At 44.9% G+C, this 24299-nt stretch overlaps 1 protein-coding gene across 1 annotated transcript in view; it reads right to left on the bottom strand.

Moving 5' to 3' along the window:
• The window catches only part of LOC122805293 (atypical kinase COQ8A, mitochondrial-like), a 740997-nt gene that overhangs the window by 114749 nt on the left and 601949 nt on the right, over positions 1-24299 (bottom strand). The gene's annotated exons all lie outside the window — the stretch shown is intronic.

The following is a 24299-nucleotide window of genomic DNA, read 5'->3' as shown; positions in this document are numbered from 1 at the left end:
TCTGTCTTCCCTAACAACTTCCATAATTTCCACTACCTACTCCTTAAATTCTTCTCTTTTTAACAAACACATGGGAAAGTGCCAGTGTCTCATGTTTAACTCATTACCCTGCATTTTTATCTCAGTTTTTATCAGTGCATGATCTGAAACAGTTATTGGACGCAAGTCAAATAAAGAAGTTATGTACTCACCATAACGTTCCATCTGTGTTGTCCATTTTCATTTTTAGTCAACCTGTGGGTTCGGATCCGAACCTCTGATCCAGCTCAGCCCCTTCTATTGGTTAGGATCCAACTCTCGAGCTCCTCCCTTACCTATAATGCCCTAGTCCTCCAGACTACCTCAGATCGAGTTGCTGTAGCTGTATATGCATAATACATACATCTATTTATAGAAAATTATCATAAGATAGGAAAAAGATAAAAGGAGGAGCTCAAAAGGAAAGTAGAGTTGTGTACACTTACCATAAATGTAGATGTTCAAGTGTATTCACTGTTGCAGTCACTACCATTGGGTTATCTGCTTGCAGGTAGCCCTCAGTCGGCCTGATTAAAGTCTTGGGTCCTACATCGGTTGCTGTCCCTTCTTCCATGACGTCAGGTCATAATGGGTATAAAACATGCAGCCGACACCATTACATCAGTTTATCTTGCCCCAGATGTCAGGTGCCCCCCTAAAGGGAAGCAATTAAATATAAAAGTACAATGATATACCTCCAACAAAATAGCAAATACACCAAAAAGCTTTTAAGCATAGTAAAGGAAAGTACAGGTATAACCAAAAGACGTTAGGGGGCTGGAGGGAGGGTAATTAGGATTGCAACAATGAATACACTCGAACATCTACATTTATGGTAAGTGTACACAACTGTACTATGTTCTTCGTGTTTCACTGTTGCAGTCATTACATTTGGGTAGATTCCCAAAGCTAGGACTGGGAGGAGGAATTTAAATAGCATTAGGACCAGCTATAAGGCCCTGCAAGACTGCAGTGGCAAAGCCAGCTCTGGATTTAGAGAAAATTGGCAAATGATAATGCTTGATGAAAGTATGTACAGAACTCCAGGTAGCAGCTTCTAGGGTGTCCCTGGTAGGGACACCTCTGAGAAAGGCTGTAGAGGTAGATGCAGCCCTGGTGGAGTGAGGTCTGATCCCCTGGGGATAGGTTTTCTATGGTGCTTATAGCAGAAATGAATGCAATGGCCTATCCATTTAGAAATGGTTTGCTCTGAAATAGCTTTCCCCTCTGCCCCTGCAGCAAATGCCACCAGTAGTTGTTCAGATTTCCTTTGAGGTTTAGTCCTGCCCAAGTAGAATCTAAGTTGTCTGTGCACATCTAAGGAATGCAGTATCCGTTCCCCTTTGTTCTGTGGATTGGGAAAGAAGGTTGGCAAATGAATGGACTGATTAAAAGCCACACTGGATACCACCTTGGGCATGAAGAATGGATTGGTTCTGAGGGACACCCTGTCCGCATGAAAGATGATGAAAGGCTCCACTGCCATAAGGGCATGTAATTCAGATACCCTTCTAGCTGAAGTGATTGCTAAAAGGAAAGCTGTTTTCCAAGAATGAAATTTTTAAGTCCGCAGTAGCAGCTGGCTTAAAAGGAGGTAGAGTGAGTTTCTCCAAAACAAAGTTAAAGTCCCAGGCAGGGGTTGGAGGTCTCCTGCGTGATCTCAATTTTTTGGCCCCTCTGAGGAACTGCTTGAGCAGTGGATGAGAGAAGAGGGGAGGTACTGTGTTATAATGAGCTAAAACGGCTGAGGTGTGGATTTTAATGGAGGAAAAAGACAGGCCCTTGTGAAGCATCTCAGTTAAGTATTGTAAAATCTGAGGTAAATTGGGAGCTGCTGTGCTCATCCCTTGAGATTGGTTCCAGGCACAGAATCTTTTCCATTTTTCAGCATAAGATTTTCTAGTACTAGGCCTTCTTGCCTCTAAAATGATATCCATCACAGGTTTACTGAGGGATGGTAAAGGAGAGATTAGGTAATTAGCCAGGCTGCAAGGTTCAGTGTTAGAAGCGGAGGGTGCAGAATCTGGTTCTCCTGCTGGGACAACAGGGAATAAGTCTGAGACAGGTGCCATGGGGATAACAGTGACACATTGCACAGGGGGAGGTACCAGTGTTGGCCTGGCCAGTCTGGAGCAATCAAAATCATCCTTGGTTTGTCCTGTTTGATTTTTAGTAGTACTCTGGAGAGCAGAGGTAGAGGGGGGGGAAGACAGACTGAAGGACAGAGCATCCACTTTCCAGGCTTGTTTGTGGGGAGTCCTTGTGCAAAATTTGTCCAATTGGTAGTTCTGGGGAGAGGCAAACAGGTCTATCTCTGGGCTCGCCCATTTGCTTGTCAACATGCTGAAAATCCTTGGTTCCAGTTTCCACTCATGTGGGTCCATAAGGTTTCTGCTTAGTCCGTCTGCCAATGTATTTAATTTTCCTGGCAGGAACTGAGCTTGTAGGTGCACTTGGTAGCTCAAGGCTGTGTTCCACAATGCCATGGCTAGTCTGCAGAGGGGGTAAGAATGTGTACCCCCCCTCTTGTTTATGTACCACATAACAGTGGTGGTGTCCGTCTTTACCATTAGTTGTCCTGGAAGAATGTGGTCCTTGAAGGCTGTCAGAGCATTCTGTACAGCTAATGCTTCTTTTTGATTGATATGTAGGTGCATTTGATTTGGGTTCCATTTTCCCTGAATGCACTTCCCTGCCAGGTGAGCCCCCCCATGCATAGTCTGATGCGTCCGTTGTTAGGGTATGGGCGGCAGGGGGTGGTGTGAAAGGTAGTCCATTGTTTTGGTGGCAGGCCTCTGCCCACCAAAGGAACTGTAGGCGTAGGCAAGGTATGATAAAAATCATTGCTTCTAGACCCTGGGAAAGTTGACGCCATAGGCTTTCTAGATACCACTGTATCCTCATATGCAGTCTTGCATACGGAATTAGAAGAATGCAGGAGGCCATGAACCCCAAAGGTTGCAGTATTTGTCTTGCAGAGAGCAGGGTTTTTGTGGCCACTTGTTTGAAGTAGGCTGTCAAATGAATTTGTTTCTCTGGCGTGAGGTAAGCCATCTGGGAAGTTGTATTCAAGCTTGCTCCCAGGAATATAATTTGTTGACAGGGTACCAGGTGAGATTTCTTTTCATTTATGGTGTACCCCAGACAGATTAGAACCCTTTGTACAAAGGCCAAATGATTCAAAAGTATGTTCTGGCTTTCTGCCTGAATTAGACGATCGTCCAGGTATGGGTATATTTGAATATTTCTTTGCCTGCAGAATGCAATAACTGGAGCTAGGCACTTTGTGAATACCCTGGGTGCAGTAGATAAGCCAAGGGGCAGTGCAGAGAACAGATAGTGTGTGTAGCCTGCTTTGAAGCGAAGGTATCTTCTGCAAGATTCCCTGATTGAGATGTGCAGATAAGCTTCTTTTAAATCTAGTGTTGCCAACCAGGCATCTTTGCCTAGCATAGGAAGCAACTGGTGAAGAGTCAACATCTTGAATTTTGGAATCTCCAAAAAGGTGTTTAGAGTAGGCAGGTCCAGGATAGGACGCCATGAATTGTTCTGGGTACCCGGAAAAGTCTCGAGTAGAAACCTTGTCTCTTTTCCTCTTCTGGTACCAACTGAATAGCCCCATGCTTAAGAGCGAAAGTACTTGTTTTTGGGCCTCTGCCCACTGATTTCAGGGTAGGTCCAGCCACCCGTTTGGTGATGGCAATGTGTGGAAGTGAAATCTGTATCCCTGGGACACTATAGTTAAAACCCATTTGTCCTGGGTAATGAGCTCCCAGTTCTTTGCATGAAGAGCAATCTTTCCCCCCAAAGGGGCAGTCAGTTGATAAGTGCTTGGAAATTTTAAAAGGAAGTCATTGAGACAGTTTACCATAGGGGGAGTCTTATTACTCCCAGATTTGGAAGTGGAGGCCCACCACTGCTTAGTCCTGTGTGTCCCCTGGGACTGAAACTTGGGGTTTCTGCTGTGTCTGGGTTTGGCTTCAGAAGACCTGGAAGGGGCTGGAAAGGACCAATTTTTAGAGGGCCAGTGCCTACTAAATCTAGGAGGCTGAACTTGTAAGAAATCTTTAACAGTGTGCATAGATTTAGCTTTATCTTCCATCTTTTTGAGAACTTCCTCAGCATTGTTGCCAAACAGGCGGTCCTGATTTAAGGGAGCATCCAACAATTTAGCTTTAACATGATCAGTTAAAGACTGCTCCTTAAGCCAAGCATGCCTTCTGAGCACAGACCCAGTAACAGCAGCCCTGCAAGAGGCCTCTAATGAATCAAAACCACATTGCAAAATATGTTTTCCAACCTGTTCAGCAGAATTCATTAAATCTTGTAATTCTTTATTTTCCACACAATCAGAAATAAACATCATTTTCTGTTTAAGCAAACCAATAACATGTTGCTGATACTTTAACATATGAAACTGGCAGTTTAAAGCCCTAATGGCCAAGGTTGCAAAAGTGTAAACCTTCTTACCCCATCTATCCAGCGCCCTGGAGTCTCTATCAGAAGGGGCACGGTTTTTAGCAGTAGAAGCCTTAATGCCCGTGGGCCCCTGAGAAATAGTCTCTGGATCCGCAACAGGATTTTTAAAAAAGGATCTTGTGTAACTAAGGGACCCTGTAGTATCTGTCAGGTTTTCTGGGAGCAGGAGGCAAGGAATCAGGTGCCAAACTAGATTCCGAAACAGCATTATCAACAATGTCTAGTACAAGAGGAATAGCTAAAGGCCTATGCTGAGGCAGGAGTAAGAAATCCCTGAGCCTCTTTTTTGAATCAGAAAAATCCTGGCTTTCCCAGTGGAAATGCTCCCTTAGAGTATGTAAGGTTTCACCAAAAGAAAAATCCTCTGGAGGGGAAGCAGAGGGAATAACAGTCCTCTGCATCAGAATCCTCATATGTAGATAAGGGCAAATCCAGATCATCAGAAGAATCAGAAAAAAACAGAATCCTGGTCAGAAGATTCATAAACAACTTCAGTCCTAGGCCTCTCAGAAGGGAAGGGTTGGCTACCCCTGATTAGAGTTACTAGATCTTCAGCCATTCTTATTTGTTTTTTAGGCATAGAGGCCTGAGCAAGTGGCCTGGGCATCGGATTTTTAGGCATGGTCCGAGATTTAGGCTTAAGTGAAGAAGGAGGCGTCAGTTTAATATGCAAATCCATAGGCCTGCATACACCCTCAGAAGCCAGAGCCTACACAACGGCTCCGGACCCTTCCAAGGTAGAGACATCCGTGGGTTCCATAGTTGAAGCATCTCGCGGCATACCGTACTCCGAATGGGTCTCAGTAGAGGCCTGCGAATCAGAAGTAGCGGGTATCATGGGCTGCGAAAGTGCCTCACTGAGCACTGGCGACTGGCTTTGGAGAAGCATTGTCGGCAGTTTTGGACCTTGGCGGCCTGTCTCTGTCTTTATCTTGCGTTTTTTCAGAATCCCGGTAGTCGGATGGCTAACTGACGACATTTCTAGATAATTAAACCGAGAATCTAAATATTTAGAGGCGAAAATATACAGACGACAGATAGTGCGCTGATTAAATAAAGCACAAAACCGACAGCAAGGTATGTCGTGATCAGGGCGTAGGCAAGGAATACAGTATGAATGAAAATCTTTATGAGTTATTTGCTTTCCACAAGTAATGGAATTATTAACTTTTACTGACATCGGTAAGGAGCAAGAAAATGTTTCCCCAATGGGGTACTTAGCTTTAGATGAAGACTTCGGTTCTGAAACTCGAAAATGAAAATTTCAGGAGTTGGACGATCGGCTCTTGCAAACTGCTTCAGGCACCGCACGGCAAGAAAGACTGATGTAATGGCGTCGGCTGCACGTTTTATACCCCTGACAACCTGACATCATGGAAGAAGGGACAGCAACCGATGCAGGACCCAAGACTTTGTTAATCAGGCCAACTGAGGGCTACCTGCAAGCAGATATCCCAGATGTAATGACTGCAACAGTAAAACACGAAGAACATCAGTAGTTCTTGAACCAGCTTTGTAAGTCTTCCCAGAAAGGACAGGGAGATGGGGGAAAGTTGAGGAAAAATGAAAATGGATAACACAGGTGGAACGCTACGGTAAGTACATAACTTCTTTATCTGATGTTGTCATTTTCATTCATTCCTCAACCTGTGGGACAGAGTCCCCAGCTACATATCTCTTGGATGGCCTTCATGGAAGGATATTCCGGAGCACCGCTGCACCAAATGATGCTCTATTTCTGAATACAATATCCAATATGTAATGTCTAACAAAAGTATGAGTATTTGACCAGGAGGTGTTGCACAATTATCATCAATAGATACTCTAGACCAAAAGGCTACTGAGGTGGACACTGACCTAACAGAATGCGCTTTCACATGTCCAGGAGAAGTGATACCTTTTGCAGAATAAACATAAGAAATGCAATCTGTAATCTATACAGCTAAAGCTTCCCCAATTTGCCTTCAGAAAAAAAACAAATAATTGGTCAGATTTTCTGAAAGCCTTTGTTCTGTCCAAATAAAAATGTATTGTCTCTGTACCTCTAAAAGGTAAAGGGTATATCCACCACTGTTCTCAAAATTAGGAGAAAATACAGGGAGATTGACGGATTGATTGATATTGTTTTCAGAGGCAACTTTTGGTAAAAAGGTTTGATTTGTATGTTGGGTGACTCTGTCTTTACGGAAAATCAATTACGGCTGTTTGGAAGAGAGTAGTTGCAATTCTGAAATTCTCCTAGCCGAGGTTATAGCCACCAAAAATACGGTCTTCCATGATACGAATTTGAGATCTACTTTAGCAGAAGGTTCGAAAGGAGAGTAAAACAGAACTTATAAGACCATAGTGGGATACCACGGAGGAGTGGGGTCTTTAAAAGGAGGTCTAAGCAAGAAAGTACCTCTGAGAAAGGCCTTACACAATTTGGAAGAATCCAAAGATGAAGAACTTTCACCTATGTGGTAACTGGATATGGCTGCTAACTGTACCTTCAAAGTGGAGTAGCTCCAATCTGAAAAACTGATGCAACGAAATCAAGAACTACTAGAATGGGGGTGGTAAAAGGATAGTACAGTTGTGTACACTAACCATAAATGTAGATGTCCGAGTGTATTTACTGTTCCAGTCATCACATTTGAGTTATCCTGCCAGAGGTAGCCCTCAGTCGGCCCGAATACCAGAGGCTTAGTATTTCTGTGTCGGTTACTGTTGCTCCAGGATTGACATCAGGTCGTCAGTGGTATAAAATCAGGCAGCCGACACCATTACATCAGTTTTTCTTGTCCCAAATGTCAGAAGCCCCCAAACAGGGAGCTAGGTTATGGTGGAAGAACACCACCAGTAGAAAGTAAATACCAAAAATTCCCTGTAAGGAGAGAGGAAGAGGAAGAGGGAGAGAGAGAGAGACAAGGGGGATTGGGGGGGGGGGGCAGGACTGTAACAGTGAATACACTCGAACATCTACATTTATGGTAAGTGTACATAACTGTACTATGTCCTTCGTGTTTCACTGTTGCAGTCATCACACTTGGGTTGATTCCCAAAGCTGAAGAAAAGGATGGAGGGAGTCAAGAAGACTGGGGGCTGGCTTGGATACCCTGCAAGACTGTGGTGGCAAAGCCTGCCGTGGATTTGGAGAAGATAGGCAGGTGGTAATGCTTGTGAAGATATGAACAGAAGTCCATGTTGCAGCCTCCAGGATGTCCCTGGTGGGGACCCCTCTGAAAAAAGCTGCAGAGGTGGAGGTTGCCCTGGTGGAATGCGTCCTGACCGCCTTTGGGGCGGTTTCTCATGCTGTTTGTAGCAGAAATGGATGCAGTGTGCTATCCATTTGGAGACTGTTTGTTAAATATGGCTTTGCTCTCTGCCCCTGCTGCGAAGCTGACTAGCAATTGGTCAGTTTTTCTAAAAGATTTAGTCCTATCCAGATATAATCCGAGCTATCTGTGCACATCTAGAGAGTGCAGAATCCTTTTCCCCTTGTTTTGTGGGTTATGGAAAAAGGTGGGCAAGTGAATGGATTGGTTGAGAGCCACACTGGACACCACTTTAGGCATGAAGGATGGGTTAGTCCTGAGGGAGACCCTGTCGGCATGGAAAATGATGAAGGGCTCTACAGCCATGAGTGCATGTAGCTCTGAAACTCTTCTAGCTGAAGTGATGGCCAGAAGCAAGGCTGTTTTCCGAGAGAAGAATTTTAACTCTGCTGAAGCTGCAGGTTCAAAAGGGGGTAGGTTGAGCTTTTTCAACACAAAGTTAAGGTCCCAAGCTGGGGTAGGAGCTCTTCTGGGTGGCCTTAAGTTGTTAGCCCCTCTTAGGAACTGTTTGATGAGAGGGTGTGAGAAGAGAGATGGTTTTGTGCTGTGATGAGCAGAGATGGCGGAGGCATGAATTTTAATACAAGAAAAGGATAGACCCCGGTGTAATAGGTCTGCTAGGTAATCCAGGATGAGAGATAGGGAGGGCTGTGCTGTTACGGCTCCCTTAGCCTGGATCCAGGTGCAAAACCTTTTCCACTTGTCAGCATAGGATTTTCTAGTGCTAGGGTGTCTGGCCTCACGTATAACATCTAGGACTTGTTTGCTTAGGCTGGCAGCTTGAGGAGAAGTCAGGGCATAAGCCAGGCTTGCCAGGTTGAGGGTCTTCAATTGGGAATGCATGAACTCTCCATTCTTCTGGGTCAAGAGTGTTGGGGTCTGAGGTAGATGCCATGGTGGCAGGGGTGACAGGCTGTGCAGCAGAGGGTACCAGTGCTGGCATGGCCAGTCTGGGGAAATCAGGATTGCCCTCGTCTTTTCCACACTTATTTTGAGCAGTACACTTTAAATGACAGGTAAAGGGGGAAATGCATAGAACGAGAGGTTTACCCACCGGAAGGATAGAGCATCCACTTTCCAGGCCTTGCTGCGAGGTTCCTTGGTGCAGAATTTGCTGAGCTGATGACTGGAGTGGGAGGCAAAGAGATCCACCTTCAGGGGTGTCCCATCTCTGGGTTCCAAGGGTGAAGATTCTGCAGTCTAACTGCCACTCGTGTGGGTCTAGCAAGTTTCTGCTTAAGTTGTCTGCCAGAGAGTTTAGGGAGCCTGGCAGGAATTGTTCTAGCAGGTGTAGTTGCATGAGTGAGGCCGTGTTCCAAAGGGTCATGCCGAGCCTGCAGAGAGGATAAGAGTGAGTCCTTCCCTGCTTGTTGATATACCACATCACTGTGGTGTTGTCTGTTTTGATCAGTAGAGGCCCCAGGGAGTGTAGGGTCTGAAAGCTCTCAGGGCGTGCTGAACAGCTAGCATCTCTTTTTGGTTGATGTGCAGATGTATTTGATTTGAGCTCCAATGGCCTTGAATGCACCTGCCATCAAGGTGTGCACCCCAGGCATAGTCTGATGCTTCTGTGGTGAGGGTCTGGGCGGCGTGGGGTTGTGAGAAGGGAAGTCCCTTGTTGTGGTTGCATGCTGCTGCCCACCAAAGAAAATCTTTCCTTGGACAAGGTTATCATTGGTATAATAGTCTCCGGATCTTGACAGTGTTGACACAAGGCTTTTTAGGCGCATTGTAGTTTCCTCATATGCAGTCTGGCATATGGAATGAGTAGAATGCAGGAATCCACAAACCCTAGAGCTTGCAGGATTTTTTCTGTGGATAACTGGGTTCTGGTGGATAGCTCAGAGAAGCAACCTGCCAGGTAGGCTTGTTTTTCTGGAGTAAGGAATGCCATCTGGGATGCTGTGTCCAGGCTTGCTCCCAGGAATACAATTTTTGTGTGGGTACTAGTTTTCATTTCTTTTCGTTGTCAACAGTAGCGGCCTTAGGTCAACTGGTGCCCTAGGCAAAAGGGCTTCATGGCGCCCCCCTCACACCACCTGGTGCCCCCATCCTGGCCTACCTACACCAAATGAATACTGGAAAAGCACCCCTGCTAGAGTGGCGCCCTAGGCGGCGGCCCAGTTGGCCTATGCCTAAGGCCGGCTAGTATACCCCAGGGAAGTCAGTAGGTCCTTTACAAAGGTCAGGTGCTGTAACAGCTTTTCCTGTCTGCCTGAAACAGGCAATCGTCTAAGTAGGGGTAAATTTGAATATTTCTTTGTCTGCAAAAAGCAATGGCTGGAGCTAGGCATTTTGCGAAAACTCTGGGAGCAGTGGATAAGCCAAAGGGAAGCTCAGAGAACTGAAGCGCATAGATCCTGCCCTGAAACGTAAATATTTCCTGCAAGATTCCCTGATTGGGATGTATAAGTAGGCCTCTTTTAAGTCTAAGGTGGCTAACCAACCATCCTTAGAGAGCATAGAAAAAAGCTGCTGGAGGGGGAGCATTTTGAATTTTGGTATCACCAGAAAGGTGTTTGATAGGTCGAGGATTGGGTGCCAGGTGCCCTCTTTTCTGGGTACCAGGAATCGTCTTGAATAAAAAAGTACAGCTGTGTACACTTACCATAAATGTAGAAGTTCGAGTGTATTCACTGTTGCAGTCTTAACATATGGGTTATCCAGCCCCCGTTAGCCCTCAGTCGGCCCAAATACCAGAGTCCTTGGTATACGATGTCGGCTACCGTCGGTTGTAAAACTGATGTCAGAACGTCAGGTATAAAGGGAAGCAGGCAACGCCATTTCCTCAGTTTTTCTTGCCTTAACTGTCAGGAGCCCCCAAAAGAAGGCTAACCCAGGAAGGAAACACCCTGGAAACATGCCACTCAAAAAAAAAAGTAGTCTGTGCCTTAGGAAAAGAGGGGGAATGGAGGGTGGGAAACCAGGACTGCAACAGTGAATACACTCAAACATCTACATTTATGGTAAGTGTACACAACTGTACTATGTTCTTCGTGTTTCACTGTTGCAATCCACACATATGGGTTGATTCGCAAAGCCCAGGAAAAAGACAAAGGGGGAGGATGAATCACAGATTAAGGGTTGGTAAGAAGGCCCTGCAAAACTGCAGAGGCAAAACCAGCCCTGGATTAAGAAAACAAAGGTAGATTGCAATGCTTTGTGAAAGTATGGACAGAAGACCAAGTAGCTGCTTCTAGAATGTCCTTAATAGGCACACCTCTCTGAAAAGCTGCACAGGTAGAGGCTGCTCTAGTAGAGTGGGTCCTAATACCCTGAGGGGGAACCTTCCCATGCCGCAGGTAACAAAAGTGTATACAATGAGCAATCCATTTGGAGATGGTTTGTTTCAAAATAGCTTTACCTTGAGCCCCAAGAGCAAAAATAACCAACAACTGTTCAGATTTACGAAAGGATTTAGTCCTGTTTAATTAAAATCTCAGGTGTCTGTGCACATCAAGAGAGTGCAGAATCCTTTCCCCTTTATTCTGGTGATTTCTGAAAAAGGTAGGCAGGTGAATAGACTGATTAAGGGTCAGACTGGAAACCACCTTGGGCATAAAGGAGGGGTTAGTTCTCAGAGAAACCCGATCGGAATGAAAAATAATGAAAGGTTCTACTGCCATTAAGGCTTGCAGCTCCGAAACTCTTCTGGCTGAAGGAATAGCCAAAAGAAAAGCAGTCTTCCAGGAGAGAAACTTCAAATCTGCAGAGGCAGTTGGTTCAAAGGGAGGCAGAGTAAGCTTTCCCAGGACAAAATTTAGATCCCAAGCAGGAGTAGGAGCTCTTCTGGGAGGTCTAAGATTGCTAGCTCCCCTCAGGAACTGCTTCATTAAGGGGTGAGAAAAAAAGGGTTGCTCAAAAGAGCAATGAGCAGAAATTGCTGAAGCATAAATTCTGACTGAAGAAAAGGAAAGTCCACCCTTAAGCAAGTCTGCTAGGTAATCAAGAATGAGAGAAAGAGAAGGATGAGAAGAGTCTTCTCCTTTAGCCTGCATCCAAGAGAAAAATCTCTTCCATTTATCTGCATAGGATTTTCTGGTGCTAGGCCTCCTGAAGAACTTCCACCACCTGTTGGGAAAGATTTAAAGAATTAGCCAGGCAGTTAAGTGCAGAGTTTGAAGATGAGGATGAAGGAAATTTCCCCCTTCCTGAACCAACAGATCTGGTACCAGGGGAAGATGCCAAGGCTGAGCCTAGGAAAGGCTGCAAAGAAGGGTATACCAATGCTGCCTGGGCCAATCTGGTGCTATAAGAATAGCCTTGGGTTTTTCGTCCCTTACTTTATCAGCACTCTGGGAAGAAGAGGCAGAGGAGGGAATGCATAAATTGAGAATTGTATCCATGGGAAGGACAGCGCGTCCACTCTCCAAGCTTTGTTGTGAAACTCCCTGGTGCAGAGGGTTGGAAGGAGATGATTGGTGTGAGAGGAGAAAAGATCCAGTTGTGGAGTGCCCCAATGCTGAGTGATGGAATGGAAAATGACTTTGTTCAGCTGCCACTCGTGAGGATCCAGAACATGTCTGCTCAAAGGATCTGCCAAGGAATTTAGCCTCCCTGGAAGATACTGGGCTATTAGATATATGCCCATGGAAGCTGCTTATGACCATAGTCTCATGCTTTGTCTGCACAAGGGATAAGAGTGAGTCCCCCCCTGCTTGTTGATGTACCACATGACTGTGTTATTGTCTGTCCTGATCAACAGAGTCCCAGGGTAGAGTAGGTCCTTGAAAGCCAGCAAGGCCTGCTGCACTGCCAACAATTCTTTTAAGTTTATGTGCAGATGAATCTGCTGGGTGATCCAAGTCCCTTGCATGCCCCTGCCTTCCAGATGAGCCCCCCATGCATAATCTGAGGCATTTGTGGCGAGAGTCTGACTGGCAGGTGGTGGGCAGAAAGGCAGACCCTTGTTCTGAGAACAGGCTGTCGCCCACCAGAGGGACTCCATTTGTAGACAGGGAATTAAGGGAAGAATCAAGTCTAAGTCCTGTATGTGTTGACACCAAAGATTCTTGAGGTACCATTGAAGTTTTCTCATATGCAGCCTTGCATATGGGATCATCTGAATACATGAAGCCATGAACCCCAGTGCTTGCAGGAATTGCCTTGCAGAAAGCTGATTAATCTTAACAGATTAAGGTCCAAAGGAGGCAACAGGCCATAAACAGGCGGACGCAATAAAAAGTTGCCTCTCAAGAAGGCCTTGGAGAGCTTAAAAGCTTCCATGGGTGTATTATCCATGCCAATGTGAAAAGTCAAAAATGGCATCTGACTGCACTTTTACAGTAGAATAAAATTCAGAATGAAAAGGACCATCCAAGAAATCCAGAATGGCATCTAAAGGTGCAACAAAGGGATTTAAGCCCTTGAAAAAAAGCCCAAATGGAAAACACTTCCATTTACTAGCATAAAACTTCCTAGTGGAAGGTTTCCGAGTAGAAGAAAGAATGAGAATAACTCTCTGAGAGCTTGGGATCTCTAGCCATCATCAGAAGTGGACGAACCATGCAGTCGGAATGGAGTTTCAGGTAAGGTTATCCCAAATTATAAGAAATCCTGGAACAGGATCCAGAACCTAGCATAGGTAAAGCCAAAGGAAGGGGAAACAACCTTGACACCAGTATGGGGCAAGCAAGAGGACAGTAGCTCTGCAATGGGTTATCTGAAGAAACTTGATTATAACAAGCATTGGGAGATAGACATACATTAGATTCTAGGGCCAAGCATGTAGGACGGCATCCCTTGGTGACTCTTCTTCTGGAAGGATCAGGGCATATAGATTGCTGTATTTTGTGTTGGATGGGGAGGTAAACAGATTTACAAGCAGGGTGTGCCCCAGTGCCTGAAAATCCACACTGCTATCTTTGGATTTAGGGACCACTCATGGGGCAAAAGAATGCATCTGCTAAGATGCTGGATTTCCCAGGGATGTATGTTGTGATCAGGAACCCCCAAAGAGGGTATCGCCTAGTGCCAGTCTCACATGTCCTCTGGACAAAAGTGATATGACGGAGTTCCTCCTTGTTTGTTCAGATACCATACCACTGGCATTCTGCTGGCCTGGATGACAATCACATCATTGGGGAGAAGGTCCTGAAAGGCCTGCAGCACTAGAAGGACCACCCTCATCTCCAAGATATTGATGAAAAATTGGTCTCAAACTGAGACCAGGTGCCTTGACAATCTAACCCAAGAAATCCCCCCAACACCCCAAAGGAAAGCATTAGTGGTCACTCCGACCTGGGGATGGGAAAGAATAAAAGAGGGACCTGGTACAACCAGAGGGCAGACATTTTAGAGAAACTGAGAAGTTCATAGGATGAATTAAACAGTATTTCTGAACTGCCAGAGTCCACTGTAGCACCCTCATGTGGAAACTCAGTAAGGGAACTAGACAGACAGAGGCAGCCATATGCCCAAGGAGATGAAGAACTGAAGTTGCTGGCACCTTATGAACCAGTAGGATGTGAGAAGCCTGTAAGTGAAGAGAATTTAGTCTTGCTAATGGTAGTTTGGTTATCTGAGTTACCATGTACAAATGGCAACTGATAAATTACAGTACTTGAACTGGTTCCAGGCTAGACGTCTCATAATTCACTGTTGTATCCAAGGATAGACATAGTTGGAACGAAATCTCCAGGTAGGGGAATACCTGGAAACATTACAGCCTGAGCCAGGCTGCCACTACTACCATGCATTTACTGAACATCTGGGGAGATGTGGTGAGATCAAATGGCAAAGCACAAAAATGATAATGAATGGTTCCCAGCCAAAAGTGCACAAACCTCCTGGAATGCCTCACTACCTTTATGTGATGGCAAGCATCCTTGAGATCTACCAAACCCATCCAGTTATCCTTCCTCAGAACAGGTAGAATTGGCTGAACCATTTGCTCTGTTTGATAAATCAGTTTAATTTGCTGAGATTCAAAAAGGGTTGGAGGTCCTTGTTTTTCTTTGGTAGTAAAATAATCTCAAATAGACTCCTGTTCCTCATTGTTTAGGTGGCACCTCTTGTAATGACTCGGTTGAGAATCAGTTTTCAGATTTATACTGCTGCCTCTCTTCACTACTGGGGGGTGGTGTTTTGGAAGCTATTTTTCTGAATCCTATGGAGTGAACAAAAAAGGAATAATATAACCTCTGGACACGACTCTCAAATTCCTATGTGGCTGACATGATGGCCATATTTTGTATGGACAGCCAAATGACTCCCGACTACCTCCACCATATGGCAGTCAGGCAACACTTCAGGGGCACTAGAAGGGCCTCTCGGAGAAAGCCCCGGAAAAAGCCCTAGTTCTGCGGTCCTCCTCTGCATGGGCAGCATCCACTGTTGCTGCCTGTCCTGCCACAGGGAAAGAACAGAAGATTGATATGCCGCAAACAGAGGAGATTCCAGCCACCACCAAATGTGATGACGATAAACATTTTTTTTACAGAAACTGGAAAGTTTACTGGAAAAGTTAATCAGGGCCACTGAACTGCTAGAGTCTACTGTAGCGCACTCATGTGGAAACTCACTAACGAAACTAGACAGTGGTGGCCATAAGTCCAAGGAGAAGAACTGAGGCTGCTGGCAGGAGTATCCTGGACAGGTTGCAGTAGTTTGTAAAAACAGAGACACTTTCCACCATTCTGGTTTCTATAGAAGGACTTCTGAGGGGTACAGAAGTGAACTCCAACAGCAGACAGCATCTTCCCACCCTGGTCACTGCTAGTCAGTCTCCCTTTTGGGCCAGACAGCTAAGACTGATCAAATGGTGCATTAATAAAGGACACCTTGAAGCAGTCTACAAAACTGTATGTGCATCCAGGCATGATGTCCCATGGTGATACCAGTGTCTGCTGCACAAGGCGTTCTATCAGACATGCTGGACAACAGCCTCATGAAGACACCAGAGGTAAAACTGCATCACAGACAACTGAGCCTCCAGGGTCTTTTCAGCATCTGGAGGCTACTGAGTATTACCAACCTTTAACATTTCAGCAAAAATGGCCAGATAAAGTCTTGTCAAATGGGCAAGATAGTTCAGATCATGTATGGCAAAAGTGGCTCAAGCGTACATGCACTTTCCCAAACTATCTAACCCCCAAAACTCTGTTAGGAAGACAGATCACAGAACTCTCCTCAGAGATGTCCTTTTTGTGGCTGCTGCAATCATGTCAGCATCCAATGACAGACCCTTGCTTCACTGAGGTCTGTCTTTGGCAGGGACCAAAATTTTATTGAGTTTCGTGAAGATCGGCTCCAATACTTTGGGTTTTCTTAAAGACCTCCAAGACACCAGGTCCACAAGCGCATTCAAAGGGGAAGCCACCCAGGACATGGATAAGACCACACCAAAGGCCTCCAAAAACACCAAATCCTACAGGCAAGGGGCACTGGTGGCTCACCCCCCAACACTGCGTATTTGGAGACACAACGTCAGGCCTGCTGTGCTTTTGCTGCCAGAGCCCTCAATGAAAGGAAGGCCAAGCTGGTGGTTAAGGGCCTTCTCCAGCCCTCTGCTGGTTCTTCGTCCTTTCTCTCACCCAGAACGAAGCCTGAGAAATAGGAGAGAGATCTGGGGACAAGGATTCAAAGACCCAAAGTACAGAGCGGGAACAGCACAAGCACTCTTCCTCAACTTTTGAGGACCAGACAGAGTTGAAGATGCATAGACCTTCGGCACCTCCAGCACTGAACCCTTCAGGTCCTTCTGTGTCTGGCAATAATCTCCAATAATTGCAGTCTGAGTCATGCAACTCCCCCTCCCCTAAGCATTCTAAGTCACTCTCCATCCAAGGACCCTTCTGCCTCTTTGGGTAGGCCATTCTCCCTTCTGCTCAATTACACATGCAGAGTTTTCTCGAGGACTTCACCCTCCCCTCCTCATGTATGAGCCTCACAGATGTTCTTACTGTTTCACTTTTGCAGTCATTACATTTGGGTTATCTGCTTGCAGGTAGCCCTCAGTCGGCCCGATTAACAAAGTCTTGGGTCCTGCGTCGGTTGCTGTCCCTTCTTCCATGACATCAGGTCATCAGGGGTATAAAACATGCAGCTGACGCCATTACATCAGTTTTTCTTGCCCCAGATGTGAGGTGCCCCCCTAATGGGGAGCAATTAGATATAAAAGTACAATGAAATACCTCCTACAAAAAAGCAAATACACCAAAAAGGCTTTTACGCATAGTAAAGGAAAGTAGAGGTATAGCCAAAAGAAGTTAGGGGGCGGGAGGGTGGGAAACCAGGACTGCAACAGTGAATACACTTGAACATCTACATTTATGGCACTATGTTCTTCGCGTTTCACTGTTGTAGTCCTCACATATGGGTTGATTCCCAAAGCCCAGTAAGAAGACAAAGTGGGGAGGAAGGATCACAGATTAAGGGTTGGTAAGGAGGCCCTGCAAAACTGCAGAGGCAAAACCAGCCCCGGATTTAGAAAACAAAGGTAGATTGCAATGCTTTGTGAAAGTATGAACAGAAGACCAAGTAGCTGCTTCTAGAATGTCCTTAGTAGGTACACCTCTCAGAAAGGCTGCACAGGTAGAGGCTGCTCTAGTAGAATGGGTCCTAATACCCTGAGGGGGAACCTTCCCATGCTGCAGGTAACAAAAGTGAATACAATGAGCAATCCATTTGGAGATGGTTTGTTTTGAAATAGCTTTACCCTGAGCCCCAGGAGAAAAACTAACCAATAACTGTTCAGATTTTCAAAAGGATTTAGTCCTGTGTAAGTAAAATCTCAGCTGTCTATGCACATCAAGAGAGTGCAGAATCCTTTCCCCTTTATTTTGGGGATTGTTGAAAATGTTGAAATGGTTAAGGGATAGATTGGAAACCACCTTGGGCATAAAGGAGGGATTGGTTCTCAGAGAAACCTGATCTGAGTGAAAAATAATGAAAGGTTCAACTGCCATGAAGGCTTGCAGCTCAGATACCCTTCTAGCTGAAGTAAAAGCTAATAGTAAAGCAGTCTTCCACGATACAAACTTCAAATCTGCAGAGACAGCTGGTTCAAAGAGAGGCAGAGTAAGTTTTTCCAGGACAAAATTAAGATCCCAACCAGGAGTAGGAGCTCTTCTGGGAGGTCTAAGATTACTAGCTCCCCTCAGGAACTGCTTCATCAAGGGGTGAGAAAAAATGGGTTGCTCAAAAGAACAATGAGCTGAAATTGCTGAAGCATGAATTTTGATTGAAGAAAAGGAAAGTCCACCATTAAGCAATCCTGCTAGGTAGTCCAGAATGAGTGAAAGAGAAGGATGAGAAGAGTCTTCTCCTTTAGCTAGCATCCAAGAGCAAAATCTTTTCCATTTATCTACATAGGATTTGCCTCCTGGCCTCATGAAGAACTTCAACCACCTGTTGGGAAAGATTTAAAGTATTAGCCAGGCAGTTAAATGCAGAGTTTGAAGATGAGGATGAAGGAACTTTCCCTCTCCCTGAACCAACAGATCTGGTACCAGGGGAAGATGCCACGGCTGAGCCTGGGAAAGGCTGTGAAGGAGGGAATACCAATGCTGCCTGGGCCAACCTGGAGCTATCAGAATAGCCTTTGGTTTTTCATCCCTTATCTTCAGTAGCATTCTGGGAAGAAGAGGCAGAGGAGGGAATGCATAAACAGAGAGATGTGTCCATGGGAAGGACAACGCATCCACCCTCCAAGCTTTGCTGTGAAACTCCCTGGTGCAGAAGGTTGGAAGGAAAAGATTGGTGTGAGAGGAGAAAAGATCCACTTGTGGTGTGCGACGGAAAATGCCCCTGTTCAGTTGTGAGGATCCAGAACATGTCTGCTCAATTAATCCGCCAAGGAGTTTAGCCTCCCTGGAAGATACTGGGCTATTAGATGTAAGCCCATGGATGCTGCTAGGGACCATAGTCTCATCCTCTGTCTGCGCAAGGGGTGAGAGTAAGTCCCCCCCTTGTTTGTTGATGTACCACAGAACTGTGGTATTGTCTGTCCTGATCAGTGGAGTCCCAGGGAAGAGTAGATCCTTGAAAGCCAGCAAGGCCTGCTGCACTACCATCGGTTCTTTTAAGTTTATGTGCAGATGAATCTGCTGGGTGAGCCAAGTCCCCTGTATGCCCCTGCCCTCCAGATGAGCCCCCCATGCAACATCTGAGGCGTCTGTGGTGACAGTCTGGCTAGCAGGTGGTGGGCAGAAAGGCAGACCCTTGTTCTGAGAAAGTACAGTTATGTACAATTACCATAAATGTAGACGTTCGAGTGTATTCACTGCTGCAGTCATTACATTTGGGTAATCTGCTGGCAGGTTGCCCTCACTCGGCCTGAATAACAAAGTTTTGGGTCCTGCGTCAGTTGCTGTCTCCTCTTCCATGACATCAGGTCATCAGGGGTATAAAATATGCAGCTGACACCATTTTATTTAGGTTTTTCTTGCCCCAGATGTCAGGTGCCCCCCAAACGGGGAGCAAAAAAATAAACAAATAAATAAATAAATAAATATATGTATATATATATATATATATATATATATATATATATACATATATATATATATGTATATATATGTATGTATATATATATATATATATATATATATATATATATATATATATATATATATATATATGTATATATATATATATGTATATATATATATATATATATATATATATATATATATATATATGTATATATGTATATATATATATATATATATATATATACACACACACACACACACACACACACACACACACACACACACACACACACACACACACACACAGAAAATATATAAATGTACTTTTAGCAACATAAATGTCACCTTAATCTAAAAGCAAATACACCACAAAGGCTTTTATATAGTGTATAGTGAAAGAAAGAAAAGGTATAGACAGGGGGATGGCAGGTGGGTAACCTGGACTGCAACAGTGAATACACTCTAACATCTACATTTATGGTAAGTGTACACAGCTGTACTATGTTCTTCGTGTTTCACTGTTGTAGTCATTACATTTGGGTAGAATCCCAAAGCTATGGATGGGAGGATGGAACTAAACAGCATTAAGAGTGGCTATAAGGCCCTGCAGAACTGCATTGGCAAAGCCTGTCCTGGATTTGGAGAAGAGAGGCAAATGATAATGCTTTGTGAAGGTATGAACATTGCTCCAAGTAGCAGCTTCTAGAATGTCTTTGGTTGGAACCCCTCTGAGAAAAGCTGCTGAAGTAAAGGCAGCCCTGGTGGAATGTGATCTGATCCCCTTGGGCACAGGTTTACCATGGTGCAAGTAGCTGAAACAAATGCAGTGGCTTATCCACTTAGAAATAGTCTGCTTTGAAATAGCCTTCCCCTCTGACCTTCCAACAAATGCTACCAGTAGTTGCTCAGACTTTCTTAGAGATTTGGTCCTGTTTAAGTAGAATCTTGGTTGTCTGTGAACGTCCAACGAATGCAGAATCCACTCCCCCTTGTTCTGCGGATTTGGATAAAATGTTGGCAGGTGAATGGTGGATACCACCTTGGGCATAAAAGAAGGATTGGTCCTGAGGGACACCCTGTCCGGGTAAAATGTAATAAAAAGGCTCCACTGCCATGAGAGCCTGTAGTTCTGAAACCCTTCTTGCTGAAGTGACTGCCTAGAGAAAAGCTGTTTTCCAAGATAGAAATTTTATATCTGCAGTAGCTGCTGGTTCAAAAGGAGGCAGGGTGAGTTTTTCCAGCACAAAATTGTGGTCCCATGCAGAAGTTGGTGATCTTCTGGAAGGCCTTAAATTTTTGGCCCCTCTAAGATACTGTTTAAGCAGAGGATGAGAAAAGAGGGGAGTCTGTGTTGTAATGAGGCGAGATGGCAGAGGCATGGATTTTTATTGAAGAAAAAGATAGGCCCTTGTCAAGCATCTCAGTCAAATATTGTAAAATCTAAGGAATATTGGGCTTTGTGTGTCTGTTCCTTGTGCTTGGTTCCAAGCACAGAATCTCTTCCATTTATCAGCATAAGATTTTCTAGTACTAGGCCTTCTGGTTTCCAAAATGACATCCATCACAGATTTACTGAGAGGTGTTGTTTGAATAATTGATCAGCCATGCTGCAAGATTCAGAGTTTGGAGTTCAGTGTGCAGAATTTGATTGTTCTGCTGAGACAGTAGATGAGGTATTTGAGGCAAGTACCATGGAGGAAGTTGAGACATATTCCTTAGAAGTGGGTACTAGTGCTGGCGAGGCCAGTCCGGAACAACTAGGATCATTTTTCCTGTCTGACTTTTAGTAAGACCTTGGAAAGTAGAGGCAGAGGGGAAAAAGGCATAGACTGACAGGTTTTTCCAGCTGAATGATAGGCATCCACTTTCCATGCTTTTTTGTGATGAGTTCTTGTGCAGAATTTGTCCAACTGATAATTTTGGGGAGAGGCAAATAGATCTATGTCTGGGCTCCTCCATTTCTGTTTTAACATGCTGAAGATTTGCGGATCCAGTTTCCACTCATGCGGGTCCATAAAATTTCTGCTTAGGTCGTCTGCCAGAGTATTTTGTTTTCCTGTCAGGAATTGAGCTTGAATATGTATTTGGTAAGTCAAGGCTGTGTTCCACAAGGCCATGGCTGGTCTGCAAAGGGGGTAGGAATGTGTACCCCCCTGCTTGTTTATGTACCACATAACTGTGGTGTTGTCCGTCTTTATCAGTAGTTGTCCTGGATGAAGCAAGTCCTTGAAGGCTGTCAGGGCATTCTGAACAGCTAGCATCTCTTTCTGGTTGATAAGCAGATGTATTTGGTTTGGGCTCCATTTGCTTTGAATGCATCCCCCCGCCAGGTGGGCCCCCAAAGCATAGTCTGATGCGTCTGTAGTTAGGGTTTGGGTGGCAGGGGGTAGAGTGAATGACAGTCCCTTGTTTTGGTGACACGTCTCTGCCCACCAAAGAAACTCCTGTTGTAGGCAGGGAATGAGAGGAATCATTGTTTCCAGATTGTGACAATGTTGACTCCATAAACTTTTTAGGTACCATTGAAGTTTCCTCATATGCAGTCTCGCATATGGAATTAGTAGAATGCAGGATGCCATGAACCCCAAAGCCTGCAGAATTTGTCGTGCAGATAACTGGGGGGTTTTTTGCCATTTGTTTGAAGTATGTTGTCAGTTGCCTTTGTTTGTCTGGCGTGAGGTAAGCCATCTGGACAGTTGTATTTAAGCTTGCACTCAGGAATGTAATTATTTGTGAGGGTACAAGTTGTGATTTCTTTTCGTTTATGGTGTACCCTAGGCATGCTAGAAGCCTTTTTACAAACGCCAGATGTTGAAGAAGAGTGTCCCTTGTCCTCTGCTTGAATGAGACAGTCGTCCAGATAAGGATAAATTTGAATGCTTCTTTGTCTGCAGAATGCAATTAGTGGTGCCAGGCACTTGGGCACAGTAGATAAGCCAAAGGGCATTGCAGAGAATTGGTAATGCAAAAAACCTGCTTTGAAGTGGAAGTATCTTCTGCATGATTCCCTTATTGGGATATGCAGGTATGCCTCTTTTAAGTCTAGAGTTACTAACCAAGCATTCCTGCCTAGGATAGGCAGTAGCTGTTGTAAAGTCAGCATTTTGAATTTTGGAATGTCCAGGAACGTGTTCAAAATCGATAAATCCAGTATTGGACACCATGAATTGTCTTTTCTGGGTACCAGGAAAAGTCTTGAATAAAAACCCTGTCCTTTTTCCTTTTCTGGTACAGGTTGAATAGCCCCCATATCCATGAGGGACATGACTTGTTTCTGGGCCTCTGCCCACTGGTTTTGTGGCAGATCCGGCCATCCGTTTGGAATTGGCAAAGTATGGAAATGAAATCTGTACCCCTGGGGTACTATGTTTAATACCCACTTGCCCTGGGTAATTAACTGCCAAGTTTGAGCATGAAGTGCTAGTTCCCCCCCCCCAAGGGGGCTGCCAAATGGTAAGTGCTTGGTGATGGTGGAGGAAAGTCATGGAGACTGCTTACTGTAGGGTTGTGCTTTGTTTCCTCCAGTTTTGGAGGTGGAGGCACACCATTGCTTTGACCTGTAAGAACCCTGTCATTGGTATCTGGAGCCTTTTGAGCACCTGGATTTGCCTTGAGTGGCTCGGTTGGACACAGGAAAGGACCAATTTTTAGTAGGGCAGTGTCTACTGAACCCGGGTGGCTGCACTTGCAAGTAATCTTTTACAGTTTGCATAGATTTAGCTTTGTCTTCCATTTTCTTTAAAACCTCTTCTGCCTTATTACCGAACAGAGTAACATGCTGCAAAGGGTCATCCAACAATTTAGCTTTAACATGATCAGGCAGATTTTGCTCCTTGAGCCAGGCATGCCTTCTAATCACAGATCCAGTAATGGCGGCCCTACAAGAGGCCTCCAAGGAATCAAAACCACATTGCAAAGTATGCTTTCCAACCTGTTCTGCTGAATGCAATAATTCCTGTAACTCTATTTTCCACACAATCATAAATCAACATCATTTTCTGTTTCAGTAAGCCCATAACATGCTGTTGACATTTAAGCATATGAAACTGGCAGTTTAAGGCCTTGATTGCCAAGGTTGCAGACGTATAAACCTTCTTTCCCCATCTATCCAGCGCCCTGGAATCTCTGTCAGAGGGGGTAGGATTTTTGGTTGTAGAGGCCTTTACACCCTTGGAACCCCGAGAAATAGTCTCAGGATCAGCAGCAGGATTATTTGAATAGAAATTTGTGGGAGTCAGGAACCCTGTAATATCTGTCTGGCTTACTAGGAGCCGGAGGCAGGGAATCAGGAGCTATGCTTGATTCCGAAAACACATCAACAATGTCTAATACAGGAGGTATTGCCAAAGGCCTATGCTGAGGAAGAAGGAAATCCCTAAGCCTCTTTTTTTGATTCAGAGAAGTCCCGACTCTCCCAGTGAAAATGTTCCCTTAAAGTATGCAAAGTCTCTCCAAAAGAGTAATCCTCAGGAGGAGATGCAGATGGGATGGATTCCTCTGCATCAGAATCCTCATAGGGTGGAATAGAAAATTCCTGATCAGAGGAGGAATCAGAAGAAATGGAAACTGATCTGAAGTTTCATAATCAGTGCCTTGCCGAGGCCTTTTAGCAGGGGGGGGGGGGTTGGGAACCCCTGATCAAGGTAATTAAATCCTCAGCCATTTTGATCATCTGTTTTTTAGGCATAGGGGCCTGAGCATGTGGCACATGCATCGTTTTTTTAGACACTGAAGCTGTTTTTGGCCTTGTTTTTGAGGCTGGCGTCAGTTTAATATAAAAATGTTGAGACCTGAAAACACCCTCAGAAGCCGGTGCCTGCTCAGTGGCTCTGGACCCATCCAAGGGAGAGACATCCGTGGGTTCAATACTCTGAGAATCTCACTGCATACCGGACTCCAAATAGGTCTCGGTAGAGGCCTGAGACTCAAAAGTAGCGCCTCACTGAGTACTGGCGAACCGGCAACTGGCTTAGGAGAAGCTTCGTCGTTGGTTTTGTCCTCAACGGTCTGTCTCTGTCTTTTTCTGTGTGTTTTTTTGTGAACTCCGGTA

Source organism: Protopterus annectens, chromosome 6.part1 (genome assembly GCF_019279795.1).
Source record: "Protopterus annectens isolate FY-2018-M chromosome 6.part1, PAN1.0, whole genome shotgun sequence".
NCBI classification, from domain to species: Eukaryota; Metazoa; Chordata; order Ceratodontiformes; family Protopteridae; genus Protopterus; species Protopterus annectens.
This window is presented reverse-complemented; position numbering and strand designations above follow the sequence as displayed.